Source organism: Astyanax mexicanus, chromosome 1 (genome assembly GCF_023375975.1).
Source record: "Astyanax mexicanus isolate ESR-SI-001 chromosome 1, AstMex3_surface, whole genome shotgun sequence".
Taxonomy (NCBI): Eukaryota; Metazoa; Chordata; class Actinopteri; order Characiformes; family Acestrorhamphidae; genus Astyanax; species Astyanax mexicanus.
In genome coordinates, this window is record NC_064408.1 from 100,424,803 (window position 1) to 100,447,929 (window position 23,127).

At 38.1% G+C, this 23,127-nt stretch overlaps 1 protein-coding gene across 3 annotated transcripts in view; it reads left to right on the plus strand.

Moving 5' to 3' along the window:
• sh3kbp1 (SH3-domain kinase binding protein 1) overlaps positions 1–23,127 on the plus strand; it is a 115,941-nt gene that overhangs the window by 4,788 nt on the left and 88,026 nt on the right. The gene's annotated exons all lie outside the window — the stretch shown is intronic.

Consider the following 23,127-nt stretch of genomic DNA (forward strand, 5'->3'; position numbering starts at 1 on the left):
TGCGTCGGTGCGTCGTAAACATGGCGGCGCCTGTGGAGAGCATTAGAGGTTAGATCGGGCCCAAAAATTCCAACTGGCTGTTTTCGGGCTGTTTTAATGAGCGAAATATGATCAGAATTATGTTAATTAACACGGTAACATAGAAGCATAGAACTATTATTTAATTAAAATGATTTTTAAGAACAGCTAAACACAGTTCTGCAAGTCAAACGCGGAGGAGTTCACGTGCGAGAGAGAGAGAGAGAGAGAGAGAGAGAGAGAGAGAGATTTGCTTGTTCTACTCACAGGTAAAGGTTCTCTTTGATCTCCTCGTGCTCATATTCTAGTCCCATTCATAATTCTGCAGCTCCCTCAGTGTTTTCTGCCGTATTTTGCGGCTAGCGCGAGCGCTTACAACTGACACCGCGGACCGCGAGGTGCTGCCGCGTTTGTGCCGAATCCGACTCTCTGCTGAATCTGACTCCCGCTTCGCGGACAGAATCGGCACAACACCCCCGCTGTAGAACTGCGGTAGTGAAAACAGCGCTTATAAATAAATTAGTTTAGTTTCACTTTCAGTTTTCGTTATTTTTTTTAAAATAAAAATATAATTAAAAAACAGACGCCTACATCTCGGACTATTTTCTGGAGCCCGGGTCGGATTTACGGGCGGGCCTCGGGTCATGTCGGGTTCGGGCAGAGAATCTAAGCTCTAGAGAGCTTGGACTCCGGAGAGCAATCTCCAGCTACAAAAAAACGCCAGCGGGCATCTAAAGTTTGGGAGCATTTCACGCAAAAGGGCAACAATGTGGTCCTCTGCCATACGTGCAAAAGGAGCACTTGAAGCGCAAACATCCAGGAGCACTATGTCAACAGAGTCACACAGTAAGTTACCGTTTACATCAGGGTCTCCGCGGGTGTCCTTAAAAAGACTGTCTACCAAAGGTTTTAAACCTGCCACAGGCAGAAATTATACATTTTTGGTTTATATTTGTGCATGGCATTTCGCAGTTTCCAGAAACAGTAGCATTATTCATAAGTTCAGGTGTTTAGCTAAGCTAGCTGCCTTAAGTTATTTTAGCTAGCGCCGTCGGCGCTGCGGTGTCACACCGTTTTCTGTCACCGTCGGAATTTTGTGACCAGTGCTCACGGTTATGAGCGTTCATTGGCAAAACGGAAGCTTTCTATACCTACACCTTACCCTCAGCCCTAAACTGAACCGTTTTGGCCAGTCGGGGTAAACATTAGAAACGAACACGTTTCGAATCGGCCAGTGCACCGGTCTGCTGAGAACTACTTGCCAGTGGTCACAAAATCTAGCGGTCACAGAAAACAGTGCAACACACGGTTGTGGTGTATGGGAGCTTATCCATTTTTAGCGTTATAGATCTAAACAACGTGCTGTACATGTAAGTGATTATAAGTGTGGGGTTTGGTTTAGTAGGCTTGTGTTGTTGTTGTTGTTGTTATTATATATAAATATAGGAATTTATCGTTTGCTTTAAAACGTAAAATAATTATTTAAATATGTTTCTCAATGAATAGATTAGTCGACTAATCGAAAAAAATAATCGTTAGAATAATCGTTTAAAAAATAATCGTTAGGGACAGCCCTAGTCTTAGCCAGGGTTGCTTTTTGAAGCTGGTCACATATTTAAGTATTAAAAGTAAAATCAGACTGAAGAAACCATTGCCTCTTACTTTAGCCTAGCACAACCGGAAGATGCAGACCTCCTCAGAAATGGCCTTACTTAAAGGTGACTGGTTTGCAGACCACTAGAATTGATGCAGTGGATACTAGACAACACCTCAGAGGCCCTTTGAAACCACAAGATGAGAGCGGTTTGTGCTATATATATACACAGAGTAGGACTGTATGCACACTAATCAGCAACAATGACAATACATTTCAGAGCTGAAATTGAGATGGGCAATATGACACTATTTAATTGTGTCATAATAAATTTGTTATTGTGATTTGATGATGATGATGATGATGCGTGTCTCTATGCACATCAAGGATTTCATCAGTCCTTAAATAAACACACTGACCACACTGAATAACAACCACTGTATTTAAATCACTGTAGTATTTAATTAGCACAATCTGCTGCTACTAATGCATTTTGCCTGCATGTGAGAATATGATGCTGAATATCATATTTCAAAGCCCTAGGCTGACATTATATCCATATATCGTATAATATGACGATAATAAAACTATTGTGACAGGTATATGCTGCATAAAATCACATTTTCTTCTGATTTTCCCACACTTCAGGAATACACACATAACAACAATGGACAGCCTCCATGAGGCTGACCCTGTGTTACATATTGGCACATATGCTGAGGATTTACGGCCACAATCCTCTTAAATTCCTCACAGTGTGTGTGTACCTCTGTCCCAGTCTTGTCTACATGGAGTTAATCTGCCCACAATATGGAAGCAGGAATATTAGAAACAGGAGTTTTGTGGGACTGCTGTACCTACAGACATACTTTCTGGACCCATGCCATCAATGCGGTAACTGCCACTATTCTTCTAGGATGGGTTTGTCATGAGGATTTAAGTACATTTAGCCACAAGAGCATGACTAAGGTCAGATACTGATGTTGGATAATTGGTTTTGGCACTGTAACCAATCTCAAAGGTATTGGATGGAGCACCATCATTCCAGAGAACACAGTTCCATTGCTCCACAGCTCAATACTGGGGGATTTTTACCCCTCTAGCTGATGCTTGGCTTTAGTCATGGTGACCTTGGGTTCTTTTGTTGCTGCTACAGATAATCCCATTCTATTTGTAGTGCTGTTCTTTACTATGTTGTATTGGCTATGTATAGAAATAGAGGTGTCCACACACTTTTGGACATTTAATGTATTTCAAAGACAAAGCCTTTTATTGTTCTTAAAACCTAAAAATTTGATACTCATACATCCCAAACTTCTAGAGATCTTTATTCTCTAGCAAAATGTAGAGAGGAAAACCCATCTGCTGAATGGGACATGACATGTAAGTAAAGAAATGCCCAAAGCATTTAACAAGATGACTGGCTCTTGTATTTCTACCTTATTGTTATTGTTTCAACTAGACAGTAAAGATATGATGATACAGTAGAGCTGGGCGATATGGCCCAAAAAAAATCTTTGATTTAAAAAAAATAAAAAAATAAAAAATCTGATTTTCGATTTAAATCGATTTTTTTTCCCCTACTAAAATCTCCTAAAAGTCGCTACATGACGTCATCCCCTAATTTGCATAACACATGTTTTTGAAGCTGTAAAGGATTAACATTGTGAGAGAGAAAAAAAGTGAGTAAAACACTCTATGTTAGAAATTATACAAATTAACTTCAACAAATGAACAACTTCTGTTGCTTTTTAAATAGGCAGTCACATCTCAAAATAACTTTATTTTTACGTAAATTACAAAAATCAGATTTTGCCGTGTTGTTAAATGTTATTATAAAAGCAGTTTCTTATTTATTTATTTTTTTTAAGCTTTCTTAAGTTTTCTTTATTTTCAAACCTATTATAAACAAATTGTTGAATAGCTGCTCACGGGAGAGAGGGGCGGGGCTAAGCTCAGGGGAGCATTGGTGGTGAAAATTAAAACTCAGAGAAAATCGATTTTCATAAAAACACATCATCCTTAACTGTAAAATCGATATAATCAATAAAATCGATTAATCGCCCAGCTCTATGATACAGTATGATTTTGTATGTGCGATTTTATTTTTGCTGTGCAACAAAAGCATGTTATGTTCATAGCTCAAAAATATCTTACCTTGTGGCTTCAAATGGAATAAAGGCCTTTGATATGTTATCTAATATCAGAGGTATCAATTCTAGTGGTATGCAAAACAGCTGCTTAGCTTAGTCTGATGCGGCATAGATTTCAAACAGGCCCTTTAAAAGGCTCATATCCTAAATGTTCCATTTGTTTTATTTATTTCTATTGTGTTATTAAAGATTTTATGTACTACATATTAACATCCATGGTCATTTTTACAAACTGTGTGTGTTTTCATCCTGAAAAATGAGGTAGAATTAGTGATTAGGATGCAGTTGGTTTAAGTGTTTGGTAGCAACATTAGCTTAGCATTTTCTTTCCTGTTCTGTGAAAGCAAATTGCAGTTTCCACATATGTCCTGACTCCTGGCTGTATTTGGGGTACGTGATAAATCAAGGTTATTACATTGTTTTTCCTGAACCATTCCCTTTAGACCCATGTTTGGCAATGAAATTAATTCTGACTGTCTGCTTTTGCTGTGTTCGAAAAGCAATCTGTAATGAAACATTAGTGTAAATGGGAATGAAATGTAATTTATCTTCAGGATGGGGCTGTTTGAGCATCATTATTTAAGCTTATTGTAATCTCTACAATATGATAAAAAAAAATCTTCTTTAAGACCAGTTGGTCTCCCTCTCCTAATTTAAAGTCTCATTTTTTCTCCCTGTGTGCAGAATCTTTCTTTTCTGAAGGCTTCTTCACACCTAAATGCCCATCATGCACAGGTTTCCCCAGAAGTCTTGTCTCACAGCAGGTTCTGCTCTCCTGAACGTGAATAATACATTTGTACATGCTTACGTAATCCCCTGGTGTGTTGTGGTCTGATGATGGGCAGTGTGACTGACATCAGGGCTAATGCTACATTGCAGAGCTTTCTACATTCTGGTGCACTAGTTCACAAGCTATACCTCAATGAAATACACAGGCTTGACAGATCTTTGAATTCCCTTTGAAAAACAATACTTTTTTATTTTCGTAGTCAGGAAGTGGATTTTGTGCTTTGAGACACCAATAATGGACATGCTTTTCACATGCATTTACAAGTTTTGGGAAACAGAACATTATTTAAAAGTGGAATAAGGCAATAGAGTAATATTACGTACGTTTTGCTCAATTTGATTTTGTTTTTGAAAGAGTCATTTGTCAGTGGGCCTGCTGAACTTGTTGTGGTGCTACTCACCCTGTTTACAGGATAGTGGAACATAACCTGATTCTCAAGCTGTTATTTTTAGGTAGAAATGGTACATAGTGCTGCTTTAAATCAAAATCTTGACAAGACTAAAACGAAGGCCACATATTGTAGGCCACATATTGTGTGTTCACAATACAGCACTTTCTATATCAGAAGGCTCCAATACACAGTCTGTATATTTTATCATACTTTATCTACATGTGGATTCGTCAATGTGATTTCTGTTTAATTACTGAGTGTCTGATCTGTAAGACTAGCCACACTTTAACTTCCGTTTATGAAAATTTAGCAGAGCTGTGCTCGTTTCTATTAAAGATTACTAGTTACCTAAAAATGTTTAGTAGTGGCTGATAATTGAATGTACCAAAAAAAGTGATCCGCTGCAAAATTATGAATATGAATCAAGTGTGTATATAGTACATGCTAAAAACATGTACAAACAAAGCAAGTACAAAACTATAATTTCAAAAAAATATTGAAGTAGCAAGCAGATAAACCAACAAAGCAGCTACAAAAAGTTGTTCTAATCACATTTAGCTAAGAAGTGGTCTACCTCACTTGTGCAAATTTTGTCATTAGTGTACCTCAGTAATGCTTTTCTTTTATAAACCATACTATCTGTTAACGGTGTAACAACACTGCAGTTATTTGAGCTGATGAGTTTTTTTTTTTCTCCAATCAGATTATTACACACGATTACAAGCCTAGTAATGTTGTAAATGTGTAAATGGTTAATAAATCAATACCTGGACTGTGGTGTACTGTAGCCATTGTAGTTACGGTATATTATACAGCAAAATGTGAAGCAATCATGTGTTTTGTTTAATAGTTTAATAGTTTCTATCCAATAGGGGTGGGCGATGTGGCCCTAAAATAATATCACAATATTTCATGGTATTTTCGCGATAACAATACTCTTGGCGATATGACAAAATACTGAATTAAAAAAATGATTTCAAGAATACACTACTGCAACAAAATAAATATCAAATTTTATTATTGCATACAATATGATATGGCACACCCTTAACTGAGATTTTAAAAAATACCAGAAATGTTACTAATGAGATTAGTAACAGAAGTCAATGATCCAGAATGGCATGGTACTAATAATGCGTTCTACATATCTCCATATATTCAGGATTAAAGTAAAATAAACGATACTGGACAAATATAATCTGTCTCTAGTAGATATATAATGGGAAATGAGAACAGTGTGAATTTTTCTTTTGTTAAAAACAGCATAAAAGTAGTACCCTGATGTGATAATTGGGGATGGGTGATATGGCTCGATATTTCAGGGTATAATATCGTTCTCGATGTCGAAACTTTTCGGCGGTATTATCGCGTACGATACGATATGGCACACCCCTACTATCCAGCATGCTTGTTGGCCAATTAGTGATCACCTGCTAGCCTCTTCAATTATAACCAGGCCAGCTTTAAACCAAATTCAGGCAATGCCATAATGTGTCACCACAGTCCTTGTATTTTGAGCACAGAACAGTCCGTATGCAGTCCTACCAACAATGCCTTTAATGGCAGATGATCACTGGTGCTGCAATTTGGCTCTATCTTTGTCCAGGAAACTGCCTCACAGCGTCGTAATGAACATAATCAATGCAAATTATCACTTAAATGCCTGTTTTTTTTTTTCCTGCAGGCTGAGGCCCATCAATAAAATAGGCTTAGCACTCTGGGATGTGTTGTTGCAGGTGAATCAGTGTCAATGCAGATATAGACAGGACTGTTATTGTGATTGCTCGCATGAGGGAAGCGGTTGGATATAAGTGGTTATGTTCTTTGTGAAACAGTTCTTATTTTGAAGAAGTGTTCATGGTCCGGTTGTAACCCTGCTTCTCCAATTCTGTCCTCATAGCTCAGACCTCTTTATTAGAGTTTATATTCTACTGAAACAGGATGACTGTTAGCTGCGGCTGGTGGCACAGTGTGATGACAAGGCAGTAAGGGATTTACAGAATCCGCAGAGACTGCGTTAACATGCAGTCTTATTACAGCACCATGAAAGATTCATTTAAAGGAATATTGCTGTATTTTTCAACTTAACATCTGTCTGCTGCATTCGTAGTCTGTATTATGCTTGCTATGATGAAGTAATACACACAAATGTGTGTATTCATACACTTCTACACTCCTAAACTGTAAACCTTTAACCTTTACCACCAGTAAATGCCAGATTCCGATGTGTGAGCACTGGAAATATAAGTTTCTGTTTTCAAACCAAGTACAATGGAATGAGGAACAGTCAGAAGATATGCAGAAGTCCTCTCTATTGTACTATGTAACTCTTTTATAAAAGTAGTGAAAAGAAAAGATTTTCCAAAGACAACCACATATTTTTTTCTGGTACATTGGTATTATTTTTTAAGTGAATGTATAAATAAATATTGGCATATATTAAAAAAAATATTGCTATCATGCATAATTAAATTAATTATTATCAACATTGTTTGTACTAATTAATATTTGCTCTAAAGCAATGACACATTATTTACTTATGGATGCACATCAATGTATAATTGTTATGAACATTACTTTGAGGGGCCATTTACAAAAACATCACACTTGATTTGAATGGTTCCTGGAGAATATCTGCAGATGTCCTAATTGTTTAACAAAATATCGATTTAAGTTTAGCACTAGGTTTAGGTTTTAAATTTAAAGTCTTTATGAGGCAGCCATATTTGCAACCCTTCTGGCACTTATATCCACCCAAACATGACCTGTTTGAATGGGGAGAGTGGAAAATATTGAATTCTTGAATAACATATTTTAAGTCTGATTTTAAGTTTTAAAATCTGAATAAACCAGTGACATAAACAGTTTTAGGAGTTTAAATGCATAATGCAAAAAGGGGCTTGGTGTGGCAGGTCCCCTTATTAGTACCACATCTCATTAATCTTAGGTTAGGATTGATCTTAAGTTAGGATTGTGTTAAAACTTTTTTAGAGAATCTACAGCTACCATCAAAAAGCGTTAATGTTTTTTTGCACATGAATGTGTTATGAAGCCTTCTTTGAAGCTAGCAAATATAATTTGGAGTCTATTTGCTGAGATGCACAGTTGCATACATGTGTAGGTTTGCAAAGCATTTGCTGTTTGCTGCTTTTTGTAATTTTGTTTGGATATAAATGCTCACGCTGCATTTTGGCCTACATGGCATTTCAGTGTATAGGAGCTGCTCCAAACCAGCGCGAGATGAGTCTTTGTCACCATGTGGTCAGTACATGCACTCACTCCTAAAGCTAAACGTATTACAGTGTGCTTGCTCCAGTCCTGTCACAGTGTGGGTTTATTAGAATATACTGATGGAATGCAAAAAGCAAAAGCAGCTACGTTACAAATTGAATCAATCATGCAACCTCACACATGGCACAGGGAACGGATAGCTTCTATCCTTCCAGCCGAGTCTATTTGAAGCGAACTCGAGATAATTGATTTCAGGAGTGCCAGAGACCCAGGTCTGGGAGAAAAAAAAGACTAGTGTGAAAACACCCTTAAAGCTCCACTAGGTAGGATTGAAATTTTGTGCTTGCGGGCTCCCCCTACAGTTGTGGAGTGTAAAAAATTTCAGTTTCAGGCGGATTAGTTTCTCTTTCTCGTTTTCTGGCTTTCACAGACATATTCGGTCTCTTTCCAGCTTCTACCAGAGTGTCTGTATGTTAGTTTGTAAAGAATGAACCAGTAGTCCTTGTAGAACTGTTAGAACTAAAGGTCGGAAAGCAGGTCGCAGTTCTCGCAAGCGTTGGTTGCGGCCGCCTCGGAAAACTTACAAAGCTTTGAGCTCAGAGGAGCTCCAGCACAGACACGAAAGGACTGCTTTTCCTCCTATTAAACCTCAATGGAGTGCTGCAGTGAGTTTCAAGATGTAATTTTACTTCTTTAAAAAGATCAAAAATCAAGAAAATCCTACCAAGTGCTGCTTTAAGTCTGTTTTCTGCTAGCAACATAACCCTAGCATTTTCTGTCTAAATGAAAGAGTTAAACTTTAGATACCCAGCATGTCTGCACCAGAAATAAGGGATTAAATCATGCTAATTGGATTACATTGCTAAGGTATATCCTTTTAAAATTACAACAAATCTAAAAAGCTTTAGTTATGATAGCATTTGTGCCATTTGACAGCTATATAATGTAAAAAGCAAAAATGCTTAAATGCAAACCCTGTTTGATTAATTCATGGAATAACCTAAGTGCGTTTGAAACATTCAGCACATCATGTTCCTGGAACATCAAGCCCAAAGTGCTACTAAAGCAATACAGCATAATGCTGGACATGCTGTTTAAGGCAAGTATACTGTCTGTATATTGTTGAAAACTAAGTAAAGTTAAAACAAAGTAAAGATTTAGTATCAGGAACATGTGCTAAGCTGGTGCTAAGCTTGTTCTTCTCGTGTATATTTAAGCAGAGCAGAGAACTGTGTATGCAACACACATGGCCTAATATGGTCATCAGGCAAACACGCACTTTGCCAACATGAACGCAGTGGTGTTTGCTTAAGTGTCGAAGTGTGAAGCAGAAAAAAAGAACTTGTCTTGTCAGCCTCCCTCCCTTTTATGCTGATTTTAACTTGCTGATCTTATCAATGGCGGATGTTTCATTAGGTAACATCTGCTTTAGAACTGAGCTGCACTGAAAGCTACATCTTAAACTATATATGTGTTTAATTTTGGGTAATTCCGGGGGAAATCTCAGGCATGTCCTGTTCATGCAGTGCCTGCTGTTACTTTGGGTTCTGAGCCGATGGGTCTTTTGTTCAAGTACTGTATTTTTCGCACTATAAGGCACACCATATTATAAGGCGCACTATCAATAAACATCTATTTTCTGGTCTGTTTTCATACACAAGGCTTACCAGAGTGTAAGGCGCATTTTAAGAGGCACTTTTTAGGAACAGGGGTGTCACCATGTTTTTCTTCTAATTCAACAGCTAACCGCTAATGCCACCTAACTGCTGCCAGACAGAGCTACACTGAGGAAACCTGAGTGTTTTGGTAAATCAGGGCGATATCAGCTAGGGGTTCGTCCCACTCAGCTTGTTTAAACATGGTAAATGCGCAGGATAGAGACCATTAATACTCACTTTGCTCTTAGCAGGTAATGCTAATGTTGCTCCAGCAGTGCAAGCCGGGATAAGCAGCAGACTGCAGGTTGATAATTCTCTGAACGGCCAAAAAGCTAGTGGGCAGTGCTAATACTGCTCCAGCAGTTCTAGCCGGGGTTGGCAGCAGACTGCAGGCCGATAAAACTCACCTCTGAACGGCTGAATGGCTTGCCCTTAGTGGTAATGCTAATACTGCTGGATCACTAAACTGAAACTCCTGTATAATGCTGTACTTCAGCAGAGTGGCTTTACTGCTCCTTACTAACTGACTGGTAAAATTCATACATAACACGCACTGGATTATAAGGTGCACTGACAAGTATTTTAAGTGCCTTTTAAATTATTTTAGTGTAAAAAAATAGGGTATACCTCAAGTCTAAGCTTTTGTGATCTTTAAGAGAGTATCAATCACAATTGATCCTGCTTTCTCTAGGTGGGTGGGATGGCCCTTTCTCGTTCTGTTCATATAGCACATTGCTAGTAAGTGCGAGTGTCTGTTAGCTATTCTAACGTCAGAACTGATATTTAATATTCTCTTCTTAGAATGCAGACATCACCATCCAGTGATGTTGGGTTTGTGACAGTTGGCGAAAATGTTTGTGGCTGGCTCTACTTGACTCAGAAGTAGCACATTCTCGCATTTACACCCCCAACCCCCCCTTGCACTATGTGTTCGGAGGAATCCTAGACCGTGGGTGGATATCGGAAATTACTAATTGGGGGGAGAGTAAGTAAAGTAACGTAACTTGTAGCCAGACCAACAGATCAGCCATACTGCTATATAAACAGAATTAAGCGGCTATAGAAAGAGCATTTACAACAATAAGCCATACAATGAATTGTATGTATTGAAAATTAACTTACTGGAGCTTTTAATTACAACCTACCATATACCATACATATTTGAATTGTGGTGTATTTACTATGTAAACACAAAAAATGAATTAGATAATTACTATTTAGTTCTCAGCAATTGAGTACACAGATCTGTTTCAAGGTCCAAAACCACTGTGTATATATACGTAATTTGCATATTGCAGCTTTCTTGTAAAGTGGAGTACCACGTTAATAATTAAGCAGTGATCTATTACGTAGACCTAAATTCTTGCCTCAGCACCGTCCAAACCTGTCTGACCATGCCTTCATTTATGCATCTGCCTGCTTTGTTTAATGATCTAAGCCCTGCTAACTATGCATAAGCATGCACTGAATGGCTGTAACGCAGAGTGGGCTGTACGCTGAGAGGCTGTGAGGTTTGCGGGTGACGGTGTAGCTTTAAATGTCATGGTGCATAGAGATGTCTATGAAGATCCACCACTCTGACAGCTCAGCTGGCGCCCTGCTCTAATCTACCGCGTGACTGTGAGGCAGCATCTTCAGCTTTTCCCAAGTTCTCTCAAAAAGAGGTGTTCTGGGCTTCCCTGCTGTACTGCAGGGGAGTTTTACATTTACTTGATTAAACTGGAACAGTTTCCTTTTCTCCCTGTTTATACTTTTTTGGTTTAAGTGTTTAAGAAAGTTATCAATGTAAGAAATGTAATGTTAGAGTTTATATAATATTTTACATGTCTCTTGGTATGATTCTAAATTACTTTTGAAATTCATTGACTACAACAAATAGTGGAAATATTTGCACAGTAAAAGAAGTAGTCTTCTCCTTTTTTATATTTCAACATTTTAAAAAAGTGTCTATTCACAGGTGAATCAGTTTTATATCAAGGTTGGATTAACTTATAATTATGTTTCAATTTTGAAAGATCCATCAGATTTGATATTACATAATTGTTTCAACTAGGAATGCACAATGATTTTGAAATAATATTGGTTATATCAGCTGATATTTGTTTTATAGAATCATTGGCATCTGCTGATTTGACACATATATCAAACTAATGCATTGATTTATCTACTGATTTAAGCTAATGTTTATTTATTATTATTAGTTTCAGCAAACAAAATGTTTTATTTAATCTGTCACTTTAACAAATAGGGTTTAAGGCTGTGAACTCTATGGAAGAACCAGTTAGCTAAAAACGAATTTAAGGCAAATATATATTAAATTTGTTTCTAAAGTTATACCATCTTGTGTAGTCTTTCTGTAAGTTATAAATCGGATAGTATTGGTATCTGCATCGACATTGGATATATGATATATGGGCATATATATATATATGCATATACATGTTTAATATCGCATAATGGCCCAAGATTTCCACAATCAGTAAAACCTTAATTTTACAGTTTATTTTTTATTCAAAATTGAATAAACTATAGATTATGTTCCCCTTTATTCTACATTTTAAATTTTTTTAAAGCATGATTCTTGGAAAGTTTAGTAAAATAGTTCCATATAGAACCAACAACAAATGGTTTCATATGGAACCTTTAACATTCATTAAACCATTTGCATTAAATTGATCAAAATATAAAATAAGGTGCAAATTATCATAATAATTATTCAGTTTATAATATGAAGACTGTCAGTTTTTGTACTTTTTTACTAGCATTCTTTTAACATTTTAACATATTTGTTTTTCAACATTTTAATTATAGCTGACATTTTTCCAACCACATTTCAACATTTGAAGGTTTCTAATACCCCATTTTTTTAGAATATCAAGTTTGGTTGATTTAAATATATTAATTAAAAAATGACTGGATTTGATTATTATTCTACACGCACACACAGGCACAAATTCTAAAAATCTGTGTAAAGGATGGTCAGATTACTACCTGATGCATTACACATGGGGCTAAAAGAATGATTATTTGAACAGATTAACTGGAACCCTGCCATTTTAATAGTCTACATTAATAACAAAGTCTTATCATTTAAATTATATAAAATAGCAAAGGCCTGTGAACCCCCTGTAGATGAGCTAGAGCAGTATTAATACTATTGGTGGTCCTCATGGTGGTTAATTTACACAACACAATGTTCCTGCTTAGCGTTTAATAAATGCGGAAAAGGCTGTGTAGCCACCGTATTTTACCATGTCGCCTTCTATCTAAATTGTTTTCAAACATTTCAGAACGTGTACTGCATTCACCAGAAACAAAAATCAAACATGCTGCCATGCTAACTTGAGTTGGCAAAAACTTAAGCACAACATACAAAAATGAGTGAATATTCACTGTGTGTGGGTGTGGTGCATGTCTTCCTGGAGGTTTGGCTTTGGTTATGATGGGTGTGTGGTCTAAAAAGCGTGAGAATCAATTTGAACCTAAGTTAGACTAATGGGACCAATGAGATCAGAGGCTACCAAACTTATGCATACATTCAGAAGTGACCTACATGCAAAAATTGGCCTTAAAAGATTTTTTTAGAAAAATTTAGGAAATAAGCCATTATTTCAAGATATTATTCAAGTAATAAAAATATATTTTTACATACTGTGTCAAGATTTAGAAAAAATATTTTAAAATAATTTTTTTTTTTACAAATTGTATTAAAAACTTAATTGAAAGATCAGTCAAAAGTCAGTCACAATCAAATATTTTCTCCTTGTCATCCAGCCATAATTACCCTCTCAGTGGCTCATATTTCCATGTACTTCCAAAGCACAGAGCTCTGTATCAGAACCATCTGCAGTCAGGATTGGCTGTGAATAGCATGTCTGTCAGCCGTGCACAGACTGCCTTTTGTTTTAGTATTTGATGAGATGCAGCCGAGCCGCCTGCGTTTGGTACACTGGGGAGAGGTAGTGAGATGCACGCTTGGGTCTCCATGGTAACCCTCATTTGGCACTACAGTCCCCATGGTGATGGGGTCGTTTGGTGTTTTTTTTGGTGTGCTGACAGACTCGTCTGTTTGGTTAGGTAGTGTTAGAAGGCCCACCCACACCAGATCAGATGGCTCATGAATATTCATGCAGCTACCACCTCCCGTGCTGTTGGTGTGCCTTGCTAATCTTGACAAATTAATTCAATTACATTAATAGTTTACCCCGTATCCCATGTTGAAGATAGTTTGGTGTCTGAAGATATGAGGCTATTATAGTCTAAAACATCATACACTTGATTCAGACTGCATTAAATTATGGAGTTATTCTAAATATGCATTGCTTATGTGGTGTCAATGGAATTATCTGCCTGTTAAAGAGGGGAAAAATGCATTTTGTATTCATTTCACCTGTATTTTGGATATTGACCTGTATTTATAACATAACAAATAACTGTATATATAACATAAGATTTTTTTCTGTTGCTGTGGACTGGTGTTATTCAGTTTTTTTTATTTTTGAATTCCGTGTACTCTGTGTTTATACGTGAATTCCACTTTTATTCCTCAGTTCTGTAATTCCAAAGTGAATTTAACAGCATTTTGTTTAAGAAACTAAAGAGGAACATGACAACTACATGTATAAAAGCTACTACAATAAAATGAAATATCAAAACTGCACAAAATAAATAAGGCAACAAAATAAGATATTTCACTTCTCTGCATAAATCTGCATTCAATGACATTAGTAGAAAAAAAAAAACACTTTTTCTTTTTTTTCACGTTTCTTTTCCCCCCCAATAATTAAAAAAAGTACAAAATCAGATGAGTATTAATAATTTTTAATTGAGAATCCCTGCTTTAGGGTAAGAGGGGAAAAAAGGCTAATCCTAGACAGACTGAACATAAGTCAAACCACGGTTAGTATAGATTTTAAATAGAGACAAACAGTATAAACTTTTTTTTTTAATAAACTTATTTATTTATTACTGTAGCAAAACAAGTGATGTTAATTAGCTTTTCCTGCAGCAGTGTAAACACAGTGTGAAGGGCTAAACCCTGCACTGGTGGTGTGTTTCGTGACCGCTCAGAGGAAATGGGTCAGTGTTGAGCGTTTGATCTTGGTCCAGTTCTGAATGTAGTGGGCCTGTGACAGAATCTTTTACATCATTTCTCAGTGGGCTGTCACGGCTAATTGTATCTGCCTGTCGTGCGGGCTGGGCCGGCTAGTTTGTTTGTGTGCTAAATTTAGCCTGTAGTTGATGGTGTTCTTTTTCATTATCCGTTGTAGTAAGTGTGGGTAGTGCACCTCTAAAATAAACGCCCAGCTGCGGCCTCCTCCCTCCTCAATATGGCTACTTCCTGGATGGTTAGAGACCTTTTTCTGTTGTGGAGGTGTTTACTGCTTTAGCAAATTCCTCCCAATTAGGTTAATGAGTTCCGGGGTTACATAAACAGGGCTGAACAGAAGGAGCCTTTTACTGCAGAAACAGTGTTTGCTTTCTGTCTACATAATATAATCTTCAAGCATGTCAATGGAGACTGGACGTGATTACACTTAAGGGACACTTCAGTCTTTATGCTCCAGTCAGGCTAAATATACAAGATAAGCTCAGAGGAGAGTGGTGGACATGGGCGGAGGCAGGCTGCTAAAGAAAGAGAAAAAGAGAGGTGAGCCAGAGAGTGTGTTGGTGTCTTCATGGGCTTCTTAACACAGTCGAGCACTTGACTCAGTGTGTGTGTGTGTGTGTGTGAGAATTAGCAGAACAAACACCCAGACTGAAGTGGCTAATTAATTGTGGACGTAGTTATTTATAGCAGGGTCGAGTAGATGGTCGGAGATGGTGTGACAACAATTTTCTTTAACTTTTTGGTGCAGGGCGAGTGCACAATATATATCTTTATGTTTAATAGGTGCACAAGATTTTGTTTTTTTGGGGGGAGGGGGGGTTGTAAAAATCAGCACAGTCAATATTATTCATACAAGGTAATAAAATAGATAAATGGTTGTAGGAAGGATGTTTCTTTAAGCTGTTTTTAATCAAGTGCATAAGATTAGCAAGATTAGCAACAACAAAAAAAACCTTAAGTACACTTCCACCATAAATTGGAAACTGTTGAAGCAAAGACATTACTGTCTACTGTCGAGTGTATTGCTTTTGAGAGGCTGGCATCTAAGGAAGCCATCCAAAAAAGCCTTTGCTCCAAAATTGACATCTTCAAGCTCAGCTAAATTGAAAACCTAGAACATAGATAAACATTTGGAGGAAATTGATAAGGTCAGATGAGGTGAACATTGAGTTGTTTGGCCACAATGAGAGAAGCTAAACTTAAACACCATAAACAGTGTACCTGTTAAGCATGGTGGTGGTAGCATCATACTCTGCGGCTGTTAAGTTTATATTGGAACTGGTATATTTTAACAAAGTGGATGATGCAATAAAGGAGATCTACTTTAACGTTCTTAAAGCATAAACTTAATATGATCTGTCCTGGTGAAAGTTTTAACAGGACAGTGACTCCAAACAGGCCAATTTTGGACTTGTCCAATTGTTCTGTTCTATTAAATATGTATTTTTTACACTTAATCTGCAGTGGAAAAATAACAATTTTGAGATATAAATAAAATCCCAAGTTTGTCATGTTCTTTATCTCCTTGATGAGTGTATGTCCACTTCCAACAACAGCTATAAATAATTTTAAGCAACTTCCCTAAATGTAACATTTTGAAGGAGGGGAGGAGAGGGATGTCTGGTGGTGTGTTGTGTAGTGACTAGTGGGTGTGTATGTGGTGGTGGGAAGATAAAGTAGAGGTCGTGGAGAAAGCCAGCCAGCCAAGAGCAGCCTGAAAAACCAAGACTGCGTAGGAGTGGAAGACCTAAATTCAAGAGGAATTCCAGCAGTGTGTGTGTGTGCGCATGTCTGTGTGTGTGTGTTGTTTTTTTTGGAAGATGTCTCACTATAAACATGGCAGCTGTGCTTCATGTCACATTTTTCTCTTTAATCCAAACCCTGAACAGCTGGAGAAGAGGGGGATAGAGAGAGGGAAAAAGAGAAGGAGAGGGGAGAGGGGGAGTAAACAGGAAAGGAACAAGGACACAGACTGTACAACAGTTATTGTATGTCATAAGGCTGTCCCTGACTTGGTTGACAAAAAAAAAAAACCTACATGAGGAAATTACATCTTACCTTCTTGGAATTGTTTTTAAACTTTTCCTGTTGCTCATCAGCACCTAGTAAAACAGAACAATGTTAAAACCTGGGCTGGGCAATTAATTAGTTATTATTTGAAACCGAATATCAGAACCTCATTTTTGTATGTAGTTTTGTGACTCATGCCTCTCTCATGCAGCTTGTACCAAAGAAAAATGCTGTGTCCTTCAATCATTAAATGGGACATATTGTACCTCTTTTTACACATTTTTACAAGTTAGAATAGGTCTAGGGACTATACAAAACATGTTAATGGGTAAAGTTCTTTGCACAAATTCACTCTCACAAAAAGAGATCATACCAGCTATGTTCATGCAATGTTCTGTTTCAGTCCTTTACAGAATAAGTCGTTTAAGGGCTCTGTCAAATCTTTAAGGGCGCTGTTGCTGGTCACGCCATGTATACGCCCGGTGTTGGCACATGTTCGTGTTAGCTAGTGCTAAATGGCAAAACACAAACAGGGTAGTTCATGTTTAACTGTTATAGAAGCACAAAGCTTATTATTTGAAAGTACATCGTCTCCCTTATCCTGCTGACCGGCATTAACGACAGGAGGTACAGATCCCTCCCTCAGACGAAGTCTGCTAGCTGATTCTACTGGGTACTGTCTCAGTTTCTAAACCAAATTGACAAGTGAGGGGTGGTGCCAGGGTGGTTCTATGCATGTTTCCCTATTGTGACTTCAAAATAAGGGAGCCATCCAAGTAATCATAGATGCATATGATTCCTGCCACCAAACTCTTTCAACTGATTCACAGAAAATTAATTGATGATTTTTTTTTCACGCTTGGAGTGTTTATATGGGCAGTCGGGACCCAAGTGAAAATACAAATCAGGCAAAAAATAAGTTTGGCTTAATATTTCTCCTTTAAAATAACCATTTATTAACTGTAATTGAAGTAAAATGTTCAAATAATAGTGATATGCGTTCAGAGATTTCTACCATTATCTCTTGTCTGTTAGATACCGCTGGTCACAATCTTTAACACCCACTACGCTGTACACTGTGGATGCAAATACCTTTTATGACTGGTACACAAGTGACACTGTGAAAAGATAAAGGTTAAATGCCAACCAATCCAGCACCCACTATCAGGCCTCGTATAATTCTAATAATGTCGCCTAGCCATGAGCACACTGGACAGAATTCAGCCTCACTTATAAGATAACACCTCACAACGTAGAATGGTGTGGGCGTTCCCCAGCTGTCTCCTGAAGTAACAGTAACAATCAGTTTACTTACTGTTGTCCCATAACTTGCAGCGTATAAATGTATAATGTTCCTAATAAAGTGCATGACCTGTAGAATCTGTCTGTACTACATATGTGCTAAACATTTCTGTACTCTCCTGTCCACCTTTAATTCCTTTAAAACATTGTTAATACATCATGTTTGTGTGCACATAAGCAAAACCACAAATCACACTCCAGCAGGGCTTGGTCTGTTGAGCTGCTGGTGAAAAAAAGAATAATAAACTCACCCAGATTGCTGCAAAACTCTGGATGCAGTTATGTCTCAGGCAGAAAGCTAGATGTGCCTCTGTGATGTACTTAAACAATTTGCCGGTTGACAGACTTTGGGACGAGATCATTGGACTGAGAGAAGCTGGATGGTTGTTTTGACGAATTGTCCACCAACTACTCCCTCCATCAGCCAGAAGACTAACTGCTACAAACTAGAACAGTATTGTCTTATCTATGAATCCAGGCTCTAATAGGGATCCTAAGATTTTGACTAAGAAGACCTTAATGAGAGCTTAAACCCTGCTTTGGCTGTTGCACAACTAACTGACCCATCTATGTAATGATCTGAGGAACCATAAGTGAACAGTTAGTTACCCCTGGTAGTAGGGCTGGTTATTGAAATTCGATACCAAAAATGCACCGACCGAATATTTCGGTACTAGCGAGTACCGAAAGTTCTAAAATCCTTGGTGCCTGTTTTTTGATACTTTGCATAAAAAAGATTATAAATGCACCAAGCGCAGAAAACGTGCACAGCGAGGTTAAAACCATTTCGACTTGTCCCTTGTGCACACAATTAGAGAGCACACAAACCAGATAAGCGTGCTCGTGGAGATCATTTAAACTTATCATTCAAATTGTCGACACACCGCTGCTGTACTCAAATTTTATCTCTTGCTAACTCACACTGTCTTTCTTTCACTCGCACTGTCTTTCTCTCACCCGTGCTGTCTTTCTCTCACTCATGCTGTCTTTCTCTTACTTGCGCTGTTCTCTTGCTAACTCGCGCTGTATTTCTCTCACTCGCGCTGTATTTCTCTCACTCGCGCTGTCTTTCACGCTAACTCGCGCTGTCTTTCACGCTAACTCGCGCTGTCTTTCTCGCTAACTCGCGCTGTCTTTCTCTCACTCGCGCTGTCTTTCTTGCTAACTCGCTCTGTCTTGCTAACTTGCTCTGTCTTTCTGTCACTCGTGCTCTCTTGGTAACTCACACTGTATTTCTCTTTCTCTTACTGGCGCTGTATTTCTCTTTTTCTCACTCACGCTGTCTTTCTCTCACTCACGCTGTATTTCTCTTTCACTCACGCACGCTGTCTTCCTCTCACTCGCTCTGTCTTTCTTGCTTACTCACGCTGTCTTTCTCTCACTCGCGCTGTCTTTCTCTCACTCGCGCTGTCTTTCTCTCACTCGCGCTGTCTTTTTCTTTCTCTCACTCACGCTGTCTTTTTCTTTCTCTCACTCACGCTGTATTTCTCTTTCTCTCACGCACACTGTCTTTCTCTCACTCGCTCTGTCTTTCTTGCTAACTCACACTGTCTTTCTCTCACTTACGCTGTCTTTTTCTTTCTCTCACTTACGCTGTCTTTTTCTTTCTCTCACTTACGCTGTCTTTTTCTTTCTCTCACTCACGCTGTGTTTCTCTTTCTCTCACTCGCACTGTCTTTCTTTCACTCATGCTGTCTTTCTCTCACCCGTGCTGTCTTTCTCTCACTCATGCTGTCTTTCTCTTACTTGCGCTGTTCTCTTGCTAACTCGCGCTGTATTTCTCTCACTCGCGCTGTCTTTTTCTTTCTCTCACTCACGCTGTCTTTTTCTTTCTCTCACTCACGCTGTATTTCTCTTTCTCTCACGCACACTGTCTTTCTCTCACTCGCTCTGTCTTTCTTGCTAACTCACACTGTCTTTCTCTCACTCGCGCTGTCTTTCTCTCACTCACGCTGTCTTCCTCTCGCTTACGCTGTCTTTTTCTTTCTCTCACTCACGCTGTGTTTCTCTTTCTCTCACTCGCACTGTCTTTCTCTCACTCGCGCTGTTTTTCTCTTACTCGCCCTCTCTTGTTAACTTGCTCTGTCTTTCTGTCACTCGCTGTTTCTTGCTAAGTCACAGTGTATTTCTCTTTCTCTCAGTCAGGCTGTCTTTCTCTTACTCACAATGTTTTTCTCTTTCTCTCACTCGGGCTGCCCCCCTCTCCCTCCTGAGATATACCACAGTAAAGAAGCTCTAGTCTGCCTGTCTTAAACCACACTACACAGGAATACACAGGAACTAGCAGCATTAAAAAAAGAATCATGATTAGAATTAGTTCATAGGCGATTGACACCACTAATATAGTTTAATTAAATTTTGTCAATGTAAGGCTCTCAGGGTGACAGTATAAGATGGAGTTTACTCATGTGTGAGAATAAGTATCATTTTGTATTTTTTGGTTATAATTTAGAAAAAAATATTGAAAAAAGTGCTATTTGGGTAGATTAGATTAGATTAGATTAGTTTGACAATGCAGTAAAAAAAAGAACACATTATTTAAAATTAAATCTTTTAAATAAATCTTTAATAATTATTGAAACGACAGTATCAAAACATACCAAAAGATAAAATTTTCGATAAATCAGTGACTAGATTTCCGATCACATTATCGGTTCAAGGACATCCCTACCTAGTAGTGATACACAGGACTTTATTCAGTCCAGCGACATGTGTAGGACATCCTGCAGTTACGTGTTTCCTCTCATGACAGGGCTAACTGGCTTTTTTGAGCAGAATAATGCTGACCAACACACAGGACGTGTTTCCCAGGAACTTCTTCTCCAGATTGTTTTCTATGGCCTGGCCTATTTTTAGTAATGTAGTTGTAAAAATAATGAGACAAATATAAATAAAGACAGATGAATGCGGTTAGTCAATTGCCACAAGTGTAATTAACCATGATTTGTTAAATTGACAGGGTGCAACTCTTGCATATGATTTTTTTTCCGATCTCTGCTCTCTATACAGTGTCCGTATTTCAGCCTGACTCTGCTAAGATTCTTAACAGGCTTCTATTTAGCCATGGTCATCACAGTGAGTTGAAGGCTTTTTTGTTGCTGCTCAAGGCTGCTATCTGCGGCCTTCAAGCAGATTAATTGGAAAAAGATCTCTGAACATAATAGATGCGGCTCTGGAATGCCTTCTACCGTTACAAAGAAGCCGCGCTCCTCCTTTATGCGAATGGTATGCGTGGGTGATGGCTGTAGGTGTTTTATCCTCCTGGTTTGTATATGAGTGTGTGCTCATCGGTACCTGCTTGTCTCCAGATGTTTGGGAGTGTTAGTGAGAGTGTGGTGCAGGAGTGGAGGAGTAATGTGTGTGTTATGACTGCAGGCACTCTGGAGTTTATGCATGCATCCCTCAGATTTCCTCCCAGTCCTGCAGCAGCCTCGAACCTCACAGAATCTTCCAGGTTCTTGTGATGTTTTCAGGTTCAGTTTATGATTAGATTTTATGTACACTATATTACCAAAAGTATTTATCAGCACATCTAAATAATTTGATCCAGGTGTTCAAACCACTTCCATGGCCACGGGTGTATAAAACCAAGCAACTAGGGATGCTTCTCCATCTGGCAATCCGATTAACAAGTCTGGGTTTGGCGTTTGCCATGAGAACCGTACTTCTCTGCCTGCATTGTGCAAAGTATATAGTTTGGTGGAGGGGGGATGTCATCTGATGTCATCCTTCAGTCAAGACTTTTTAGTTTTTGAATTTTTTTGCAGAAAGATCAGAAATAAACGTCAGGCATACCCCATCAACAAACAGGAAACTGAATCACCAGCACGTACAATAACCCCATCTTTGCAGCAAACATTGAATCGCTGCTTTTTTACATGGAAGAGAAAGCAAAAAAAAAAAAAACAAGTGTCAGTTTTAAGCAAACCGGTTACTGTCATTCTATGTCTTTATATCGGATTTCACAGCTCTGGATGTGAACTGACAGCAGAGAGGTTTCTCCTCCGTTATGTATCAGAAGTGATGTGACAGAAAGATGCTTTACACCTTCCCTGTTGGTGGACATACCAGATATGTCAAAGTACCCAAATTATTTTTCGACACATTTTCACACATTTTTCTTTTTTACAGCTTATTAAAACAGACTAATGCCCTTTCACACCAGTGGCCGTGCGTCTGGTCACACCGGATGCAACACACACATGTTGTGAGGGGCGAGCAGTTATTTATGTCTTTACCATGATTAGAATACTGTGGTCTGTGTAGTGCTTAAATACATTTTATGTTGATTAAATTTGTGCAACCTATTATCCTTTAAATTGGCCTTAATTTTACTGTTGATTTCTTAGTTATTTCACCTAACCATTTAGTTTAAAATGCCAGTTGGCAAATAGCTTAATTATGTGTAATAAATATTTAATAATATGTGATAAATATGAATTAAAAAGTTAACAGATTGTATTGAATAGTTATTGATGCATATATAGTCAAGTAAATCCGAACCATAAATTACTTCTCCTGGTGATTGCCTGCATTACAACTTTTAGCCTAATCCAACGCCATGTAATGTTTTTTTTTCAGTTCTGCTGACACAGAAGTCATGTCAGTGTCCTATTCTGTGAATTTCTTTTCAATTAATGTGATTTATAAACGTTATTTGGGGATGTTTGAAAGGTTGTGACAATGGGGTGATTGACAGCTGTGGTTAAGTTGATGGACAGCTAATACTACTGTTGGATATGAAAATGAAGGCATTATAAAACAAATAATGTGATATTGGTGCACTTACAGTGTGCTGTCATGGCATGGTAATTAGGGGTGGAAATCACAGAGCATCTCACGATACAGTATTTTTATGATGTATTGCACA